General features: G+C 47.0%; 1 long non-coding RNA gene across 1 annotated transcript; it reads left to right on the top strand.

Moving 5' to 3' along the window:
* The first annotated feature begins 3044 nt into the window (after positions 1 to 3044).
* On the top strand, positions 3045 to 4737 carry LOC145722059 (uncharacterized). Its single transcript, XR_014146093.1, has 2 exons — positions 3045 to 3245; positions 4577 to 4737. It is a non-coding gene; the product is annotated as an uncharacterized LOC145722059 (long non-coding RNA).
* Positions 4738 to 7065: the final 2328 nt, after the last annotated feature.

Here is a 7065-nt window from a genome sequence, read left to right as displayed (position 1 = left end):
TTATAAATCCCATTTACAAAAACATCAGAAAGCATACAATACTTAGGGGAAAATTTAATGAAAGGTGTGCAAGACCTCTCTGTCGAATATTATAAAACACGGAATATATAAAAAAAACATTATATATAAGCCGAGAGAAATTAAAGAATGCTTAAACAAATGAATAAATATATCACCTTCATGGATTGGAATACTCAAGATTATCAGGATGTTAAATCTTCCCTAAATAGATCCATAGATGCAGTGCAATCCTATTTGAACACAGCTGTGGTTTTCAGACATTGACGAGGCGGTTGTAAATTTATATGGAATTTTTAGGATAAATATAATGAATCCAGGGTGCCTGGGGGCTCAGTCAGTTAAGCATCTGCCTTCAGCTCAGGTCATGGTCCCAAGGTCCTGGGATCAAGTCCCACATTGTGCTACCTGCTCAGCGGGGAGTCTGCTTCTCCTCTCCCTCTGCCTGCCCCTCCCCCTGCTTGTGCTCTCTATCTCTCAAATAAATAAATAAAAGCTTCTAAGAAATGAAAAAAAAAACAAACAATGAATCTAAAATAGAATAAGACAAAACCAAAGCTGTAGCAGAGGCAGTAGAGCGGAAGGAAGAACTGCTCCTATCAGGTAACTCAGAAGCTCCTCAAGGGAGACACTGTTTGAACTACTAGTTGAAAGGTGACTAAGTACTTATCAGGTGGAGACATTCATGAAAGGCATTGATTTACTTAGGTTTTCCTGATCGTGAGGAACTAAAATTCATCCCATTTAGTTAAATGAAGTAAATGTCCAGAAGATAAAGTCTCATAGAAATCCTTAGAGACACCTCATGGATTCTGAGCTTGGAGGGCAGTCCTGGATCCCAGGCTCCTCTCCTGGCTTCAGCAGCCGGAGCCCCTAAATCTTTAAGGTCGTCTCCTGTCTGTGTCCATCCTCTCTTGGCTCCTTCTATCTTTTGCTTTATTCTCTCTACACCTCCAGGAATGAAGCTAGAAGGATAGGTTAAAAACAGATGGCAAAAGGCTTTGTTTGCCCAGGCAGTTTGGTTTTTATGATTGTAGCCACTGAAACTCTTTAAATAAGAGAAAGAACTGATCAGATTTAGCTTTGGGGCAGATAATTCCATTGGTGTGCGGAAGAGATGAGTGGCAGGAGGCCAGGGAAGAAAGTATTGCAAGTAAGAGAGAATGAAGCTCAAAACCAATGAAACTCAGTGAATATGGGGTTTGGGTCGTAGCAAGATACATCCTACCTTGGTCGAAAATTTTTCTATCTCTTTAGGAAACAGAGGGAAGGAGAGTTAAAGCACCTGCATTTTGCAAAAGCTCCCCAGTTAATCCTGGTTGAAAACGACTAGTCCAGACAAAGTGGCATTTATAGGGACTCAGTGAGAACAGAGGGAAGACAGGGATGGATTTGGGGACCACTGGACTTGGCGGAAGAAGGTGTCCAGGTAACTCTGCAGTTTCTAGCTGAGGAAGCTGGGTGGATGACGACTTTATTCTCCAGGCCTTGAGAAACAAAGAGCAGACTAGGTTTACATACAGGACTGGAGGTGAGAGAGGTTGAGAGAATTGTTTCTGCATGTCCCACAGAGAGCCCAGGAAGTCCATTGCAGCAGGCAGGGCCAGAGATGGGCCGACTCCCGCCAGCCCTTTAGCTTTGCCTCCCTGGAGCAGGCCCTGCTGGCCAGAAAGGTACTCTCTGGGCATTAGTTAGTTGGATAGACACTGAGTCTTAGACTCTGAGCAAGTACAAAGCAACTTTCTCCGTGGTTTTGCTGTGGCGGTGGTCGTGTTATTTAGCAAGGACTTTGTTAACCCCTTGGTTTAGAATATGCTGGAACAAATTTCACCAGCATATCCATCAGGTTCCAGGATTCCACTCTGATGGCTCTTCCGAAGAGACTTTACTACAGGGACGGTTTACAGAGATGTGGGCAGGAAAGGGGGGAACCAACAAGGGATGTGGAGGCGTCCAAGGGATTTCAACAGTCGGGAGCTGTTACCACATCCCGGCCTGACAGGGCAGAGGGAGAGAATGGTACTACTGAGGCCCAGGGGAAATGAGCTGCCCCTGCAGGAGAAGCTATAGTCACAGAGGAAGCAGCCCCTGCCAGAACGAAGGCTCCACGTCAGGAGGCACAGGCAGGAAAGAGCCCAGCCAACCTCTCCCTGCCTTCACACTCCCGGGGGGTGAACGCCATTGGGAGAGCCCGGGCGGAAGGACGCAGGGATCGGCCTGCAGACACAGAGAAGGCAGAGAAGGGTGGAGAATGGGTCAGGTGTGTAGGTTGAGGGGGTAAACGAGATGCACCAGCATAACCCCCCCCCCCACACACACACACACAGCCTGTGTGAAGCAGCGGCTTGGTAAGTCTGTGGAAGAACAGAAAAACCACACCACAGGAAGTCAAGATACTTGGATTCCTGACAGGCCTGACCCTCCCACACACACCGACTGTCCTCAGGGGCACCCTACTGGCCTCCTGGCCTTGACTGCCCTAGCTGTGAAGAGTGGGTTGGACCACGTGACTTTCAAGGCCTTCCAACGAAGGGTTCCTCGTCGATGCCGTCACGCAGCTTGCTCCCTCGGCCGGCAGACCGACCGGGCTGGGCGCTGGGGTCCCCGCTGCCCGGGCTGCACCGCAAGCCCACCGGGCCCTGAGCCTGACCAAGGGCAGCGCCGGGGAGGGGGGGGGGCGGAGAATCCTGGGACTGGCCGTCCTCTGGAACTACACAGCATGCTCCCCTCTTCCAGCGAAGCCCTGCGACGTGCAGAGTCAACCAGGGACTTTCTTAAACGTATTTTTCACTGTGATGAGGTACATTCAAAAAGAAAGAAGAGTGTATTCATCTCCAAAAAGCAGCAGCTTACAGACCTGCGCCGCCGAGCTCCAGGTCCTACGCCGCAACACCCCCCCCCCCCCAGTTCCTGATAACTGAAGATGAAACTTGAACAGCAAAAGGGAAGTCTCCTGTCTCCTACAGGGTATCAAATCCTGTTTCTACCCAGTTTCAGTTCTTAAAGACACAGGATTCCATATTTTCTCACCCAATATGCTGGAAGGCCAAGAACGTTCAGTGACCACCAACCACATTTGTTCGGCCCCCCACTCCCCCCACCCCCGCTGGGGGGTGAAATGGAAGTGCGCTGCAGAGCCTTTCTGAAGCCGGGCTTGGAAAGAGGGTCTGCGTATTTGTGAAATGCATCATCATCTTCCTCCTTATTCACCTAAAGAAGCGGTCTGGGTAAGTGCACAGATTTGCTCAGCCCGATCTGGGGCCCAGGGTGCCTCTAATGCTTTTACTTTCCTAGCTTCCTGTGGGGGACCAGATGACTCATCGTTTTCTTTTGGAGGTGGGAAGTTCTGTGCACCCTGGCTTCAGGTTCACTCCAAGAGTGGCGTCGGGGAGACTCCGGCTCCTCTGTTATGCCATGAAATGTCCCGGGCTGCTGGAGAACAGCCTGAGCTGCAACATCCTGGGGTCCTGCTGCCTTCCGAGCATTTATTTGCAAATACACGTTCAGTTGTGTGGGCGTTTTGTGGGCTCTGTGATTTATTAAAGAGGACAGAGGAGGGGAAAGAAAGAAAGACAAAGAGAGCAATATAAAAAAGCTAAGGTGCCCACGCATGTGAAAATACACAGTAAAGAAAACAAGGCGATGTGTCCCACCGCAAGAGAAGACAGGAAAATGTTTCCATGAAGATTCTCTTTAGGACCAAGACGTTTTCTCATCGAAGTTAGGTAACAGCACAAGCAGTAACAATCAGATGGGATGTGTGCTGTGACTCACATCCAGAATGGAGGAAAGCACCTTAGTAAGAGCTCTTGATCAACTTTGTTGGATCACAGAAGATTGCTGGAGAAAATCACATTTAGTGGTGACGAAAAGGATGCTCAGGAGTTTGAGTAAACAATAAGGAGGAGGAACAGCCAATCAGAGGATTCAGGTTAATAGAGACCAGGACAGCAAAACAGGAGAAATGGTCCCAGAGACTCTGCCCCTTGGAGACAACACTCAATGGCAATCAATACGCGGCCCTGCTTTCTCGGACTCTGTTCACGTGGGGAGAACTTCGCCCAGCAACACTAGGGTCGTTTGGCCCTGTTTAAAAATAAAGTGCAAAAAAAGGCAAAGTCATGGCCCTTGTTCAGATAGGAAATGAACAGGTGTTAAAATTTTTACTTATTAAAGATTAAATAAGATCATAAAGATGAAAGGTCATTAATCAATGGGGAAGCTGAGCAGTTATGTAACCAGTTCAAAAGAGAATCCACAGAGCCACCATATTTATAGATTCAAAATATTGAAGTGAACGTGCCAGTGGAAGCAAACTGGTTTTTCAAGGAGGAGGGAGGGAGAAAAGTATATTGACTTCTAGGGACAGGACATAATTTGCATGTCTAGAGATGAGAATCATTTTGCATTGATACCAGCTAGCTATAATGTACAGAGTTGTAAAATGGCTCAAAGACATTGAAAGTCTGTAATTAGATAACCTGAGGAATGTCCTCTTAGACAATACATAGTTTTCCCCACGACTGATCTGTTCAATTTCTTTCTTTTTCCCCTCCAGGCCAGAGCCACTGGTGATTCATGTATCCACCTCCTCTGTGTACACATGTCAAGTCTAGTACCCCTAAGCAAATATTAAAGACTTAAATAATAGTGTTGTAGAACAAATAAAAATAGAGTAACTATTTACAACATTTAAATAAAATTGAAGAAAACAACCAAGAGGTTTGTTTCCTGTGTGTTTTCTGCCCCACACCTCCACCTTCATCATCATCAACCTATTGTGCTTTCGACATTATTGTTACAAGATCTTTATGAAGCAACTTCACTGCTGACTTACAGGAATCCCTAATTTAAAACAGGCAAACTGACCCAGATGAAGAATTATAGGAACAAAGAAAGTAGGTTAGCTCCATGCCCTTAAATGCGGAAATAACACTGAGAAATTCATATCACAAATGAAGTAATATTAAATGATGGGGGTGTGGAATGGGGGTGAGGACTTAGATGGCATGAGGACTAGGGAAGGAGTAGCCCTTCATTTCATCAATCACTCAGATGGATATTTTTAGTGCTTACCATGTGCTAGGCACCGTGTTAAACAACCAGGGATGTGTGGATAAATAACACGATCCCTGTCCTATAGTTGTTTACGATCTAAGTAGGAATGTTCCCGGTTCAGACCAGAGGGAGAACATCATTATCTCTCCCCTCCTCAAACTGAAAAAGGTCTGGAGGTGAGATTTCAGAAGTTATATGATAAGGTGATTCTCTAAGGTATGTGCATGTGTTGGGGGGTGTCTGTCCTTTGCGGGTCCTGGTCTCCCCCCCCCACATACATACACACAATGGACGCTTAACTACTGATCGTTTAAACAATAGCTAATTCATAAATTAGTAACGACTAGTCATTAACAGTTTTATTTTTAAATAAGTATTTTATTATTTACTTCTATAAATAAATGTATCGGTTGGGTACAATCAATCGATTATTAGAGTAATTAATTACTAATAAAGTTTAATAATATTAATAATTAGCAAATTCACTGCAATAGTTCGAGAACTACTGCAAGGTGCATTCACTGGTTCTTTCCATTCTTTTACCTCAGGATGCTGGCCCCCACTAGTGTTTCTCCAACTCTCTTACTTTCTCAATTTCAGAAAGTACTGCCTGGCAAATTGAGCTTTCTGTGGGTTTGTGACATTTGGGAAGGTACTTTTTTGTCTTGCTGCTGGTCTAGAGGAAAGATTGCAAGGAACTCCATGAATGCCAGGATCCTCGGGAACAGTGCCACTTTCCAGGCCCCGGGCAAGGACCCTGGCTCTGTCCACGAATGAGGGACCAGAGATTGAGACAGAGCAGAAGGTGGTCTCAGGACAGAACAGAGGCTGATGCCCCGCACAAGGCCACTGAGAACTTAAACCGGTTCAAGAAGGGTCTTGATAATGGATGGATAGATACGTAGCAGGTTTTTTAGGGAAATCAGGGAAGTTCCAGTTCCATCTCTGGCCTTTCAGGATGGTGTCTTAGAATGCAAACACTGGACTGTCCCTCGCACTTTCCTCAGCATCGTGGTCGGACTTCTGGGCTAGTGGCCTTTGGCCTGATCTTCGATGACATTTCTGATCTTCTCAAGAATATTGGACCCGAAAAGGTCATGCTAGAACACCCAAAAGAGCAGGTGAGCTGCCTCCAGGGCCAGTGTCTGCCCTGAACATGGCTCCAGATTTAGGACACGAGTTCTTCAAGCATGCCACACCAAGAGCATCAGCACCTGCTGAGTACAGACTTTCAGTGTGGGTCATGCTAACGTTAGGTGATGATGCCCATGGTGGGGGAAGCGAACTCATTGATCTCCTTTGGTCCCAAATAGATAAGTGGGGGTTAATCTCATCAAGGAAGTCCATTTCCAAATGGGCAATGCAGGAAAGTTCCCTTGACTCCAAGCATGGAGTGGTCTGCAGACACTCTGGCCTTGGCCAGCTCCACTCTCCCCTCCTCGAGTTACATGTCATTATTAGGGGGCTTCCAGCGGCACATCCCCCTGGGGATTCAGCATTACTTGCCCAGGAACAGGGAGGCTTTAGGTTCAGAGCTCAGGATCCCCATCCCCCTCTCCCCATCCTCCTTCCTTCTTTCCCTCTCCCTCTTTTTCTCCTTCCCTTCCTTCCTCTCCCCTTTCTCCTCTCCATTCTCCTTTCTTTCTGCTCACGGCCTTTCGTTTACAAGCCTTCTTGCTGTGGCACCGATGACCTTGCCAGGACTTCCTGGATATCGTGGGAGGGAAGACATGTCCGTGAGATTCAGCACCACCCCTTGTCTTCTAGCTCCTGCTAGGACAGAACCCGCAGCCCTGGTAAGTACACCCGGGACTATGGAAACTCTAGCGTTGATGGGAAAGAAGAGAGGGGCTTTTGGGTCTCTTGCTTTCCTGTCTGTTAGTGTCATCATTCTCAAGCAAGGTTTGGGGCCCAAACTGGGGCCTGATTCAGTGATGGAAACCCCAGTCTTCAAGGCTGGGCTGCTGCAACATAGGGAGGGATTGTGGA

Source organism: Leptonychotes weddellii, chromosome 6, assembly GCF_054177405.1.
Source record: "Leptonychotes weddellii isolate Sample4059 chromosome 6, ASM5417740v2, whole genome shotgun sequence".
Taxonomy (NCBI): Eukaryota; Metazoa; Chordata; class Mammalia; order Carnivora; family Phocidae; genus Leptonychotes; species Leptonychotes weddellii.
This window is presented reverse-complemented; position numbering and strand designations above follow the sequence as displayed.